General features: G+C 41.6%; 1 long non-coding RNA gene across 1 annotated transcript; it reads left to right on the plus strand.

Annotated features, from left to right (window-relative positions):
• Positions 1 to 8,018: 8,018 nt before the first annotated feature.
• Positions 8,019 to 15,378, plus strand: LOC309335411. Its single transcript, XR_014153484.1, has 3 exons — positions 8,019 to 8,111; positions 9,663 to 9,774; positions 15,219 to 15,378. It is a non-coding gene; the product is annotated as an uncharacterized lncRNA (long non-coding RNA).
• The last annotated feature ends 200 nt before the right edge of the window (positions 15,379 to 15,578 follow it).

A 15,578-nucleotide genomic window follows, 5' to 3' on the forward strand; every position in this document is an offset into this window, starting at 1 on the left:
GCCCCTCACCCCTAGACAACTGATTGGATCCAGAGGCACATGTGGTGGAGGAGCTATGTCCATCAGCAGACAGCTGTTTCTGATGAAAGAAGCTCTTCTAGATACAACCCTATGTCTACTGCCTTTCCAAAAATTCCAGTCTCTTTTAAACTTTTGTTATTTAACACCTCCCAGTTGAAAGAATGATAAGGGCCACCTCATTTAGGAGTTAAACTAATTTCCATTTTTATTCATATCTTTCGAATCAAAACCCCATCACAAGGAAAATGTTCTTAAAAGAAAGATTCATGAATTATGTTAAATTAGATGGGGTCATAACTGAACCGTTCTGAAAGTTCCAGCAGCCCTAGCTAGCTATTTTCTTTTATTTGCTCATAAACATTAATGGGGAAAAGTCTGTGGAATAAAAAGAGGAAGAAAAGAAAATGCCACTTGAAAGAGAAAGGCATTATAAAATGTAGCTCTGAGGGGTTTGGTTTTTTTAAAAAAGAAAATGCTTTCAGGAAATAATGTTCAGTACAATCTTCCAGCGGAGGTTGCTCTCAGTCTGGCTTTAGCCAGCCCCCTTTAGCCAGCTGTAGCCAGTGGCCTAAACGGTCAGCTTCCTCCATCACCTTAGTCTCAGGGCTGCCTTTAGGAGGAAGGGGGATGGAACACAACAGTAGCATTACTTGCCTCTGTCTTTCATTAACTCTGGTTCCCCCACTGCTGACCTCCCTGCCTTCTGCCCTTCCAGCTCCAGTGTGCACCAACCACCACTTGCAATCTTCATTCAAGTTAATTAATTAATTTATTATTATTATTATTATTATTATTATTATTATTATTAATAATAATAATAATAATAATATATTTATACCCTGTCCATCTGGCTGGTTTTCTCCAACCACACTAAGTGGCTTCCAGCACATATAAAAACATGCTAAACCTCAAACATTTAAAACTACTTGATATAGGGCTGCCTTCAGATGTCTTCTAAAAGTTGTGTAGTTCTTTATCTCCTTGGCATAGGTGAGGAATCCAGGATTGAAACTCTGATGAAATGAAGAATTATCAAAAGAATCAAATATAGAAACAATTTGTACACAGCACTTTCCAAATGACCTAGGTCAGAGTCAAGTCATCTCTTGATGTGAATCAGTGTCACTTCTTGACTTTGTCCTAGCTGAAGGATTTTTGTCTCTCCCAGTTCCAGTGAAATGCCAGTCAGATCAATGAGTCCCTTCATCAGTGGATATTTGGATATTATTGAGTTAATCACTTGTTGCAGAATCCACCTGTAAAATAAAATGGCAGCCTAGAGGGGGCTCAGATATATATAATAATTGTTATGTAATTGTGCTCTCATCCTAAAATTTAAAGTGGCATCCCAGCCTATGTTAGTTATTCATTCTTTATGTACTGTTGATAATTTAAAGTTGCTACCTATCAAGTGTTTTCCAGAAGGATTATATTCACCAACTCTCACCATGGATAATTTATGTATCACCCTACCACCTTGACCCGCAGTGCACAGCCGGCTTGTCATAATATAATAAAATGCTTTCAGGATTCAAGATGCTTTACATAATACAATAAATTCACCAAAAAATTCAATTAAAAGGGTTTAAACAGAGGAAAGGGGGATGGGGAGGCAATATATAGCAAAAGTACACAAAAGTGGATCTCCTGAATAAAAAGATCTGCAGGTACTTTGTCAAATATCTGGATGGTAAAGGGCCACTACTTAGACGTAGAAGATACGATACGATAATATTTATTGTCATTGTCCCATACAGATCAACGAAATTGAAAAAATCTACATCAGACATTCAAAAACCAACAGGTCTATCCCAGCTATCCCAGCCTGGTTAACCCCCTAAAAACTCTGATACCCCATAATTAAATACAATATACTCCCACAGAGACTACCTTACACTGTGTTTAAAACCAAAATTGTATATGGATAAAAACTGTTTCTCAGGCGGCTAGTCCTAGTCTTTATAACCCTGTACCTTCTTCCAGAAGGCAGAAGCTGAAAGAGATCATTTCTGGGGTGCATACTATCCTGCACTATTTCTGCAAGATGCTCCTAGTTTCAATCCCCAGATTTGGTGGGGAGAGAGACCCCTGTCTGAAAACCCGGAAAGCCTCTGACAGTCAGCGTAGATAATGTTGAGATAAATGGAATGAGGATCTGACTCAATCTAAGGCACTTCCCTATGTTCCTATGGTGGAATACAAATATCTGTGGAGAGTAAAATCCATACTGATGAACCTCAGTAAAAAAAACAAGCAGTTACCAGGCACGTAACAGGACACCTTCAGGAGAAGAAAAGGTTGGGGAGTAAACTCTACACAAATCTGGAGTGGAAAACCTAAGATGGTTAGGTGACGCCTTGTGTGCCTCCTTCCAGCAACTCCTGTAGCCAAGCTGGTGCCAAATGTATTGCTCTGCTTTCCTTTGGACCACATCAGTGAGGCCTAGAGGGGAGTCTTGTCATCTGGGCAGCCTACGACCTCCATACACACTGCCCAGGCTTGCACCCCAGGAAGGTCACGATGGTGCTCAGCAAAAGCAACATGGGAGGCAGCAGTTGTGAGTTACCAGTCTCTGCAGCCAAAACAGGTGCTGTGATTGACCGGTGATTTGGCTTCACCCCCCCAGAAGCACTCTCCGTTGTGTCTCGAAACAGAAAGATGCAAACAAAAACAATACTGGGTAGCTTATGTCACCAAATAGCACATGGTGATTTAAAAAATGACATAATAGTCATAGAATTGATGAGCTTGGCCCTAGGTGTTTTGTACTTAGGACATCCTTTAGCAAGTGGCTAAACTCAAATGTATCTTTTTTCTATCTAACTTCTACTACAGTAATCTAATTGCTGGGTGATGATTATATAGATGGGTGGATGGATAAATAGATAGATAAAATAAATGCTGGCTCCAGGATGGGGTAGGCAGACATTGCACCACTCAAAAGGACCCACCTCAACTGGAAGAAGCAGGGCATGAAAACAGAGATACAGTATTCTAGAATGAAAAGGAAAGCATAGCACTGTCTTAAGGCCTTGGCAAATGCCCACTCATCCCACCCTCTAAGAACCACATGGACAGACAGACAGACAGACAGACAGAGAAATAGTTGTCTGTCATGTAGCCATGATATAGCATAGTGGAATTAATCAATCATCATAGAATTAACTGGTGTTAGGGGAGGGGTAGTACCTTTGTTAGGCAACACATTATGCTCCTTCTCAGGTAGTTTGTCCACCTTTGGTTCCCACCCTGTAGCCCAGGATTTCCACACAAACTGCCTAGGCTTGTGCCCTGGGGAGGCCACTTTGGTGCTGCCAATGCAGCAGTTTGACTTCACCCCTAGAGGTGCACTCCATTTTCTATCAAAACAGACGAATGCCAACTATAGAATTAGGTAGTGTCCCATTTTGTTTAACAAAAATTTGTAATATGTCAGCTTATATGCATATCCGTAGTGACAGAAGTTTATCCAAGAGCAAAGTTTCCACATGATTTGGTATTATCTTTATTAACAGCACAGCAAGAGCTTTTTCTCTTCAGTACTATCGAATTTATCCACAGTTATTTGCAAGGCAGCCCTGATGTTTTGAACATCCAAGGGACTGCTATTTACATAGCATTCCACCAAACTCCCCGGGTTATATTTTCTGGTTCTAAAAGTTGAGATTTTCACTACTACCTAGTTGTGGTATAAAATTAAAACAACACACATGCCAAATTCATATTCATTATTCTTTGCCATTGAACTGTTAATCATCTGTCCTGCTGTAAGAATGCCAGTGGTATAAGCATTTAACTGTATAAGCATTTCATTTAAAATTCTTCAGTTCTACTGTTCCTACTTAATAAATTCAAACACTGTCCTGAGTCGATTCTCCGCCACAACTGTCTCCCACTGCTTATCTAACTCACTCCTGAAAGAGCAACTTCCCTTGTGGTATTTTTTTGAAACATTACCTTTCAGGCAGGAGAAGCCACAAGGGAACATTGTAAAAGTTTGCGTGGGTGAAGGGTGAATGAGCTGACAGCTGCAATGTAAAACAATAATTGAATTTTAAAAGCTAAGTACTTCAGCAATGCATGATAATAAAATATACTTTTAAATGCTTCTACAGTCTAAATTTTACCTAATATAGTTTGGTTTCAATTGCCATTCAAGAGAATCTTAATGTTGTTCAGAATAAGCAACATTTTGAACAGAATCATTTGTATAGTTCTGTAATGAGATAGACAGACATTTAGATAGCACTCCCTTCAGAATATATACCACAGGAGACAGAAATAAAGCTTTCTTGCCCAGCAATCATGCAAGGATTATTCTAGAAGGAAATGGTACATAGGCTTTCAGACATAATTATTTTATGACAAAGGGCTTGCTCACGCGTTGCAGTGAACACAGATACAAGCTTTCTGTACACATGAACAAACATTTATGAGAAAGACTGTACACTCATTGAATTGTACAGCTCAGCTTTTCATGCACACAGGTACACAGATTATACACTCATTGAATGTAATATGTGAACATCTCTAAAACCTCAGGAAAGTACAAGGAGTTGAATATAGCCCTCTGAAGCAAATGTTGAGGGTGCATGGAGGGAGAGCAAAGAAGGGGGAAGCTCCATTCTGCAACCAGATGTCTGTTGCATAAGCAGAATGTCAACACTGAATAAACCCCATGTCCAACTTACCTTTATCGTGGCTGTAATTTCCTGGTTATTATGGAATACTTTTCTTCTCATAGATAACGGCACTAGAGAGATCCAAATGAAACATGCCTCTCCATGTTTGTAAGAATCTTTGGGTTGCTTTGCCTTTGCCTACATCAGAACGCCTGAATACTGCAATTCCTGCTTGTTCTGATATTCCTGAGGTCAAGTTGGTATGGATTTCCACTTTCTTGTTGGCAGGCCCCACCCCTTCCCTCTCATTGGTTCTTGGGTAGAAGAGAATAAAAGGCTAGAGCCCAAATCAACACAGAACAGGTCAAGTGTTGCCAGCATCTAATCAGCAGTTTCCTAAGCTCCCTATCTAGGTAAGGGTTGCCAACTGACTTCTCATCAGGATTCACCCCTCTCAAGTGTGGAGAGGACTCATCCCCAAACTAAGCCTCTGTCAGAAGCTGAGACCTCCCCCTGCCTCCGGGATATAGTTTCTCCTGGAAAGGGAGAGGTGGCTTCCAAATATCCAGGTTCAAAATCTATCTTCACAGAGCACGGAGTATTGCCCATACAAATAAATACAGGGCCTGCCTCCTTGTTTCAGCCTTTTTAAATACAAAGAAGGCTTCTTCCAGCAGCTCCTGCTGTCAAGCTGATGCCAAATGTATTGTTCTGCTTTCCTTTGGACCACACCAGTGAGGCTGAGAGTGGAGTCTTGTTGTCTGTATAGCCAAAAACCTCCATACACACTGCCCAGGCTTGCACCCTGGGAAGGTCACTTGGGTGCTTCTAATGTAGCAGTTTGACTTCACACCCCCAGAAATGCACTCTGTTGTCCCTTGAGTCAAATAGATGCCAACAAGATATTAATAAAGTAGGATGCATAAAAAATCTTCAAAAGTAAAGTGGATTTTAAAAGACAGCAGTCCTTATAATTCATTTCCCTCCTCTTATTCCCAATCATAATATTAAAGCAAGTAAACAAGACTACAGACACAAGAGTCCCAGCACAGTCTCTATATCAACTCTTCTTTCCCTCCCCACTCCTTGGGGTTCTAGCCTGTGGGTACTATCACAGTTCAGAAGTTCAAGCCAGGCTGCCTAATCTCACAGGAATAATTTAGATGGATACCTGCATAGTTTGCTTAATAACTTTCTCTCTACAACATCTAGAGACTCACTTCTTTAGAAAAAAGAAAAGAAATCTGGGAGCATGGTGCTTCTGTTGGCTGTGAGTCCTCATTGTATTAGCCAAATTACAGTACTAGATTTTTTAAAATGAAGTCAAATGATAAAATATATGCAGATATTTACAGAATGCCCCCTGTATGCTGGTTTATGCCTTGTTGGAAGTTTAAAAGCAACACTGTACATTTCCGACACACAGACTCAATGCCACAGCACAAGGCTGATGCCTCTACATTCATCATAAAGCAAGGCTTGCTTATGACTGTGGCAACACTTTAGCCTATAAACATTTTACACACTGCTATAAAATGCCACAAAAATAGCTTTGAGAATGAGAGCATTCTTGAAGCAAGAAGCAGCTACTTTTTCAGCTCATGCCTTTGGAAGCTAAATCATTTCTACCTCTAGCCAATTTCTGCCCTCAGCTAGTTCTAACTTGAAAGTATAGGTACAAACTTTGTGTCTATCTACTTCATTTACCAATTCAACACACAGCTCAAGTTCTGGTCTCCTGGATCATACTACAGAAACACTGACTGGTACTGGCCCTCTTATTATGCAGTGCAGGGTATGTAAAAATAGTTAAACCTACATTGGCCTCAAGAACAATGTTAGCAGACTTGCGCTAGCCACAGTTAGTCAGTTGCAACAATTACAATAAATAGTCTTTTGGAGTCTTAAAATTATTATGGTATAAGCTTTGAGTGGAAGTCTATTGCAGTGCAGTCAACATGGTGCCCACTAGATGTTGCTGGACTACAACTCCCATCATTCTCAACCATTGGCCATTGGGTGTTGTAGTCCAAAATACTTTGAGATTACCAATTTGACTATCCCTGGCTTCTGCCATAATAGAATTGTTAGTCTTTAAGATGCCATCAGACTCTTCCTTGTTTTCATTTGCTCTCCTCTAACACAAGTGGGACAATAATGTAACAATTAATATTGTCCCTCAAAGAAGTAGAGAACTTTTACTCAGAAATGCTTTTAAGGGGTTGGCTTCCAACGGCACAAAGGCTGCACTGAAAAGGCATCTTCCCAACTCAGAATTGGATGAATTCACTTTATCAAAACGGTAAGGATTGTTTGGTACTCAATAGCCCGATACATCATTGTACAGTACATTGCTGAATAATGATAAGCAGAGTGTTATTGTTGAGCCTCCAGTTACTAGATGATGTACAGTATATAAGAGGCACACACAAAAAGGCCCTGCCCTCAACTTAGGTGGCTTTAAAAGATTAGACAAATTCATGGAGGACAAAGCTATCAGTGGCTATTGGCCATGAAGGCTATGTTCTATACCTCCATGGTCATCTACATATTCCAAGATAAGCCTGTAATGCAGTGTGGGGGACCTATGGGCCAGACTTGGCCCACCAGGCCTCCCCAATTGGCCCTCAAAGCCATTTATAGGCAGCAAAATGCATACGCCCTACACTGTTACCATAAAGAAGCAATGCAGCAGCAGCAAGAAGCAGCTAAGTCAGCTGCTGGTGGCTGGAAAGTCAGACAGGAAGTTTGTGACTGTTACCATGGCAAGAAAGGGGCAGTCCATTCTCCGTATTGAGCACCGGATGTGAGCTCAGTGTGTGTCATCTGACTTGTACAGGATGTACATGGGTGGAGTGAGACTCTCTGCTGTTGTTTGTGAAGAGTGCAGACATCTTTATCTGTATGGCTGCTAAAGACAGGAATAAAAGCATGTAGATACATTTCTGTCTGTGTCTATTTCCCCCTCCCTGGGGATATGCAGGGAGGAGGAGAAGCAGTGGTGTGTTTTTCTCACAGTCTGGGAAAAATCGCCAATACAGACCTCGCCTGTTTGCTGCCGGGAGTCGCAGGGGGAGGTCAAAAGGAATTCAGCCGGTGCCTGGAGAAGCAGCCACATTCCTCTGACCGAGGCAGAATTCCAACATACACCTGTCATACATGGTGTGAGTGTGGAACTACAAGGGTAAATCTACAAAGCAAGAATCCTGAATTTAAAGTGGGTTCCTTTACTAGGACAAGGTGCTTTGCCAGCTGCCTATCAGCTGGTGGGTGGTAGGAGCATGCCCTGCTCCCTCTCAGCACATCTTCCTCCTAGCACTATGTTCTGAAGCCCCCAATTGTCAGGATTTGAAAGCACAGCACAAAGTTTTCAAACTGCCATCATGATGCTCCTTCAAACCTATGATAGAGTCTAATGGATCCTTGCTCCATCCCTAAACAGAAGGGCTAGTTAGGATCCAAGCCATGGTACTAAATTATAATATTGTGTCATTCTCTGTACTACTTGCTCTGCTTTCTTTTTTAAATGGTACAGCACTTGGTATTTTATTTTCTCTTTTTCGGAGTCCCTAGTTTGCTGATTGGTTAATCATTGTCAAATCAGGAAGGCAAAACTAAAATTAGCTGACAATCTGAACAACAAAAGGTTCAAGCTTTACAAGGCAACATGCTTGGATTAAGATACTTCTCTCCAACCTCCCCCCAAATGCATACATACCGTATGGGAGATATGAGCACAAAATGTCAAATTTCTTTTAGTTATTCAAGTGGCCCATTTGCAGAAGCTAAGGGACAGCAAGTCAATATGGCAAGAAATCAGGCTCTCGTGTTCTGAGAAATGCAGTCAGGTGCCACAAATGTTTGGCCATTCTGTATACATACATACCTAAAGCACAAAAAGAAATAAAAGCAGATTGGGAACATTTATATAAGGATGCTGAAACTGACAGTTTTATTATTCCTGTTGAGAGCCATGCTAAGTTTCAATGTGATGTTTCACCCGGTTTCTTTATGGGGAAGATTTATGTTCTCTATAGCTTTCAGCTCCCAGAATTTTCTGATAGGCTAAGAGCATTCACTGCTACACCAAAAAATACTACAGATAATACCTGAGCAAACAAATAATTTATTACACACAAACCTTTGGCTCATGAAGGTCACTTCTTCAGGTACAAGCCGAAGCCCTCCATATTATCAGAATTTATCTAGCTTGTCTTTTCCATCTAGAAGGCATGAATACAAATGCAAAGGGGAGAAAGATCATGACCCAGGGGGGCTTCAGAGTTTAATAAGGACTATTGTTCTAAGAGCTGTTGACAACTCACTGCAAATTTGTCAAATGCTGTTTCTGTAGTGAAGAAACAAGGGGAATATGGCAGGGAGAAATGCAGTGCAGGTTCACTGAGAGAACATGGGGCCTATGCAGAAGCAGAATGAATGGAAACATAATCTCTCCTACTTCCACTGCATCAGTTCACCACCTCTAGTATGCTGAACTATATTAACTTCTGCACTTGAGTTTGATCTTGCTCTGAACAGGGTTGTGCTTTCCAGCATCTCCATAATCCATTCTTAAGTGCCATGCAGTTAGTTGGGAAGGAGGAAGAAGAATTCTGGACAAACTGTAGGGACCTTCCTTGCTTTGTGTCAGTTGTAACAGTTCTTGGTCATTGCAAAGCGTTTCCGCTGCTTTGTCCAGCAGTCTGATTCATACGTCTGCCATAGATGTATGGAAAAAAGAACCCCATGCTTCATCTCATGCTGGGGATAGTTCAGTTGGTAGAGCATAAGACTCCTAATCTCAGGGTCATGGGTTTGGGCCCCACTTTGGGCAAAAGATTCCTGCATTGCATGCAGTTGGACTAGATGACCCTCATGGTCCCTTCCAACTCTACAGTTTTATGATTTTATTTTACATTACTGGACTGTAAAGTGAAGTATGAATGTAAGGTAAGATCAGCTACCCAGAAATTCTTCCCATAATAGCAATGACTGAGAAGTGTGCTGCTCTAGTTGCAGAAAATGTGGGAATACTCTAGCATCATCCTCAAAGGTCCCAAATCATAGACCATGCAGCACACATTAATGTGTATCCTGAGAGGCTTGAGAAATAATTGCATGGATGATTATGGTGAGTCTGTGAACTGGTCATCTCTACCACTAAAATTTCATGTGGGAAAAAGCTGCTCGATACTTTTCCTTGTCTATTAATCACATTATCCTGAATACTTGCACTATAATTTATTTCTCATTCAATTTTTTGTCTTCTTAACTTTGTTTCCTTTTCTTTTATTATTTTGACAAAACCTTACCTACTCATAACATTTAGGTTGCAGTTCTATACACGTTCACCTAGGAATAAGTTTCATTGAGATCAATGGGACATCCCTGTGAGTAGACACCTATAGGTTTGTGGTGTTAGATTCCCTATACACTCTCAGTGCATTGGACAATCAGAAGAGAAGCCTCATAATATGGAACATTGGTCAATGTTCAATGGTCAGGGATGGTGGAGATGTAGCCAGTGTTATCTGGAGAGAACCACATTGCCTATCCCTAGTTTATGGGACAGAGAAAAAGAAACTCAACTCTGCTGGCATGCATTACAGCTTTCTTTTCCTTGTTTAGAGTTGGTACAAGTGTTGCTGCCCCAAGTTACTCACTATAACTGATTATTCATGCAAGTGAGCTGTATAAAATCTCAAGTGAAGCACTCCCTGGTGTTTCAATGACTAGAAACACTGCAAAATGCTTTCCCGCCCTCCTGTTGAGAGAAGCAGCCAGTGTGACCATTCATGTGTCTCTTTTTCAGATGCAAATTCATACACAGAAAGCCAAGTGGAAAATCTTTCCAAATATCGGCACCTGCTCTTAAGATAGGCACAGAACACATGGTGGTGCTTCAGAACACTTCCATTCTTCTTCAGGGCAGCATTATGTCTGCATCCAGATGGCTGGGCTGTGTGTCACTTCTATAAAAATGCTTGCGAGGTGACCAAAGTAAACTAAGAACATACGAAGGCCCATCTAGTCCAGCATCCTGTTCTGACAGCAACCAGAAACCCGCAAACAGAACCTAAGTGCAACAACACTCCTATGATTCCTTCCTGCCTTCTGATTCCTACAGTCTGTGGTGTGCAACTGGGACCAGAAGCTATATAAAGGAGACAAAGGTTAAACAGCTGCTTTTCATTACTACGAAATCACATTGATCTCCATTGACAGTTTGGTTCATTAGGCCTCCAGAAGCTCCTTTATTATAACGACAATGCTGAAATCAATCCTTGAACATGACCCAGCTGCACTCACCTGACATAAAATCACATTCTTAATCAGGATCCCAAGAGGCACAATTACTTACCTCAAGACTACTCCCATGCATAAGCCAAACAGAATTCAAAACAGAAACAACTATTTCCTATGAGGTATTAGGGCTTCCCTCACTCTGTGCTCTATAATATTGAACAAGGAATTTATCTATCCGTAGAACTCCATGATATGACTTGAAGAAATCACAATACAGGCAAGGTTGGTAGCGTTTTGTGATATTGCTTGCATGGAATTTCACACACGATGTGATATTCTTATGCACCATTAGGCAACTCGTGCATTAACCTGAGAAACAGGAAGAGAGCCATTTTAAAAAAATAAATGCAAAGGGCTGTAGACAATGGGAGTCTTAGTTGGAGAAGACCCATTAAAAGTAATAGGCATGGCTAACTTAGAACAATTGATTTCAATGGGTCTACTTTGAGTAGATGTTAGTTGGCTAACTTCGTAATGATACGCTTGAAAACAGTCATTTACTGGGAAGCATTCAATTGAACATCAGTGGATGGGCTCCCACCAGCACAATGGGACTTTCTCTCCCCACCTTATCCCCCTGTGCCTCCCCAAAATTCACGCTAGAACAGCACATGGCCATAAGACATGAGGAATCATCCATCTGCTGAGCAGGAGTGCTGATGAAACAATCAGTGGAGTGCAACACTGTAGCACACCTGTTACAAATTTCTTCCAAATATGAGTTGACGACTTTCCGACTTGAGTTGAAAGGATTTTTAAAAAAAGAATATCTAAATTGAGTAAAGTGTAACAAAACAGGGGAGGAGAGATTATACGATCTCAGGGCCGTCTTAAGTATATCTGGTGCCGTAGTGCAAAGATCCCTCTGGCACCCCTGCCCCCCATTTCCCAAAGTTGCTGACCTTTTTACGGCACTGCCAGCAGCTTCGCGGGGCTGGAGGAGGTGGGCAGCGGTGCTGCTTCAGCAAGGCGGGCAAGGGCAGCAAACTGATGCAGGGAGGCGCCACGCCATGCCCAGCCTCCACCTCTTCCCTGGTGCCCTCCAGAACTTGGCACCCTGGCGCCCCGTGCCACTTGCTTCTATGGGCAAGACGCCCCTGTATGATCTGCCTGGTGCTTCATAAGGTGTCAGGAAGTTCCCAGTACTTCAGGTTTGTTATGCTATGATTCAAGCCGCATTTGACAGAAAGCCCTGTTAAGTAGAACTCATCTATGCTCATGTCCCAATTTAGTGGAAAACACTACCCATTCCCTTAAACCAGTCCAACAAAGAGATTGGATATAACATATTGAGAAATTAGCTGTGAGAGTTACATCTGCTTGTGTTAATGGATTTTTATGCCTGGAGCCATGTTGCTACCCTCTTAGGAAAATTGCTGAACAAAAGCATATTTTTGTTATTAAAACTGAAGAAAAAAGTTTGGGCTTGCTTTTGTTTTTAATATATCCTAGTTTGATTCAGACCAAGTGTACCAAAAGTCTTCAACAGATGTTCATTAAATTTTGGTGCAGGGTTTATTTATTTTTCACAAAATGTGCATAATCTTCAGTATAGAGCAGGATGCAGAAGGAATTTTTTTATCATAATAGAGAAGTTTGAAATTTGCCCTGGGAATATTGTATAACTTGTTCATTCTCTTAGCATTTCTCCCAATTCCTTCAAATGATTATTCTAAGCACAGACACGGAAATTTTGCTCCCAAATTTCACAGTGGCCGAAATTTGGTGAGGACTTAGAGATGCACAAAACCTCTAAGTGAAATGTTGTTAAATCTACTAAAAAAAAATTTTTTTGTATTGTTTGTTTGTACCCCGCCCATCTGGCTGGGTTGTCCCAGCCACTCTGGGCAGCTTCTAGCATATATAAAAACAGAATAAAACATTAAACCTCAAATAGCTTCACTATTCAGGGCTGTCTTCAGATGTTTCCTGAATGTAATATAATTACTTTCCTTTCCATGTTCTAAGCAGGACCCTCCAAATTCATTTTAAATTTAATGTAAGGAGCTATTTGTTGTGGGATGGGAACTCTAATTCAGAGCAATGGGAGTGGAAATCCAAATAAACTATGTATCCAATGATGTACAACCATACAGTGATTCTCTCCCAAGCAGTGGCTTGCAATCTACTACAGTGGTGCCCCGCAAGACGAACACCTCGCAAGACAGAAAACCCGCTAGACGAAAGGGTTTTCCGTTTTGGAGGCACTTTGCTAAACAAATTTCCCTATGGGGTTGCTTCGCAAGACGAAAAAATCTTGCGAGTTCCCGCAGGTTTTTTTCGCTTTTTTTCACCCTTTCCCTAAGCACTAAGCCGCTTATCAGCTGTTCCGCTGATAAGCCTCTTCACAGCTGATCGCTAAAAGCCGCTAGACTGCTAATAGCGCTAATCCACTAAGCTGTCAATGGGCTTGCTTCGCAAGACGAAAAAACCGCTAGACAAAGAGAATCGCGGAATGGATTCTTTTCGTCTTGCGAGGCACCACTGTATTTAGCAGTTGTTGTTGTTTAGTCGTTTAGTCATGTCTGACTCTTTGTGACCCCATGGACCAGAGAACGCCAGGCACTCCTGTCTTCCACTGCCTCCCGCAGTTTGTTCAAACTCATGCTGGTCCCTTCAAGAACACTGTCCAACCATCTCGTCCTCTGTCGTCCCCTTCTCCTTCTGCCCTCAATCTTTCCCAACATCAGGGTCTTTTCCAGAGAGTCTTCTCTTCTCATGAGGTGGCCAAAGTACTGGAACCTCAGCTTCACGATCTGTCCTTCCAGTGAGCAATCAGGGCTGATTTCCTTAAGAATGGGTAGGTTTGATTAGCAGTAGGAAAAACCTATTCAGGTAAGGTCTTGAGGATGCTGAACAAAGAAGCAGAAAAGACTAATGGGTTAGGTCTGTTAATGCTTAGATTTGCTGCTAATACAGCTAACATCAAGTGCTGAGCCATTATTGCATGTTGTTTGAGGATTTTCTAGCCCAGTGGCTAGATTTGTTGGATTTGAATGCTGATGAAGGAGTGGAGGGACCAGGATCAGATTCCTGCTCAGTCATGAGTAAGTCACTGGCTCTCAGCCTAACATACCCATACTGTGCTGAATTCTGTGAAGGAAAAATGGAATGTAAATGTATGGGGGGTGTTGTTTTTTAAGGCTGGGGGGCAGCTAGCAGTCATCATCAGCACAATAACAGTGGCATGGGTTATATGATATGAAAAAGGCCGATTATTTTATGCTAAAATCACTGAAAGAGGGGGTTACTTTGGAACATGACATTGGGGAGAGAGAGCCTTGATCATTCCTTCAGTGATGATGATAATAATAATAATAATAATAATAATAATAATAATAATAATAGCCCTTCAAGCTTCTGTGTTCCTTGGGGAGGCCGGAGGAACCTGAAGGTACAATACTTAAGAAAAATGTGTAGTCATTAGGAGCGGAACAATTTGTTCCTATAATGTGGTCATTATAGGAACAAATTGTTCCGCTCCTAATGACTACACATTTTTAATAAATAACTTGTGAAAGTGGCGTCAGACCATTTGTTCAGTCTAAAATGGTGGTGGTAATGCAGGCTCTTGGGTCTCTTGAAGCTAAAGCGCCTTGTGTTTTCAGTGCTCCAGGCTCTTGGGTTTTAGATGTGAGGGTGATCTGGCTGTGACATCTGTCACCCCATTGATCACCAGGGTTGATTCGGCTGATCTGGCTGGCTAGGTGGGTGTCCCCTCCCTCCCTCACCTCTCCATGTGCATCCCTTCCGAAGCTGCGCGCTCAGTGGAAGAGGACAACCATCCCAGATAGGAGTGTACCGTTCTTCAGTCAAGGGTATACGATAGTTGTGCTCCCTGCTAGAACCTCCAAACAAGCTCAATTTGTAGGCTCTTGGGTCTTCCCCAATACATTTTACTTGAGGTCCTAGCAGCTGAGCCTGGGTCCTTATACATGATCCTCAAGGTCCAGGGACCTGCCCAAGGCTCTGGTTTCTACTGCATATTTTTGCTTGCGCTCCTCCACTTATTCAAACACACCAATGTTCATTTTGACCTTCTCCCTTGGTTCATATTTTCTTTATCATCTTTCCTTTTTAAAAAATTACTTTTCCCTACTGTGGAACAGTAGGGAAATCTGGCCCAAGAGGAACAAGCATTTGCACCCATGAAATTAATTAGCCATTGTTAGGCTTTTTTGCAGAGAAGTCCTCGGAGCACACTTGTTACATTAATTGCTCTCCACACTGGCAAAACTCGTGTAATCTGATTTTTCTATTATTTCCCAGGTGTGCCGCATTGTCAGAGAGCTCTCAGCAACAAAATATGCAGAAATCGCTTGAAGTAATTCTAAAGGACAGCAGTGCAAGAGAAAAAACACTGAAGACAAATGTGCCATTGTTTGTTATCTTAGGCATGAATGTACAGTTTCAAACCAACAATACCGAAGGACAGCATCTGTTTAACATTCAGAGGAAGGTTATTGGAGTGATTCCTATGAGTGTATAAGTTGAAAGGGTTTTATCAGAATAAAAGGACCATCCAAGCACAATAGTAGATACTCCTGCACTCCACATCTGTGAAGGAATCCGGGCTGAACTCACAGGAATCTCCTTCTAGATAGACTCTATCATCAAGTAGCATGAATG

The sequence above is a fragment of the Podarcis erhardii genome (assembly GCF_964252035.2).
Source record: "Podarcis erhardii genome assembly, chromosome: 2".
In the NCBI taxonomy this organism is placed as follows: domain Eukaryota; kingdom Metazoa; phylum Chordata; class Lepidosauria; order Squamata; family Lacertidae; genus Podarcis; species Podarcis erhardii.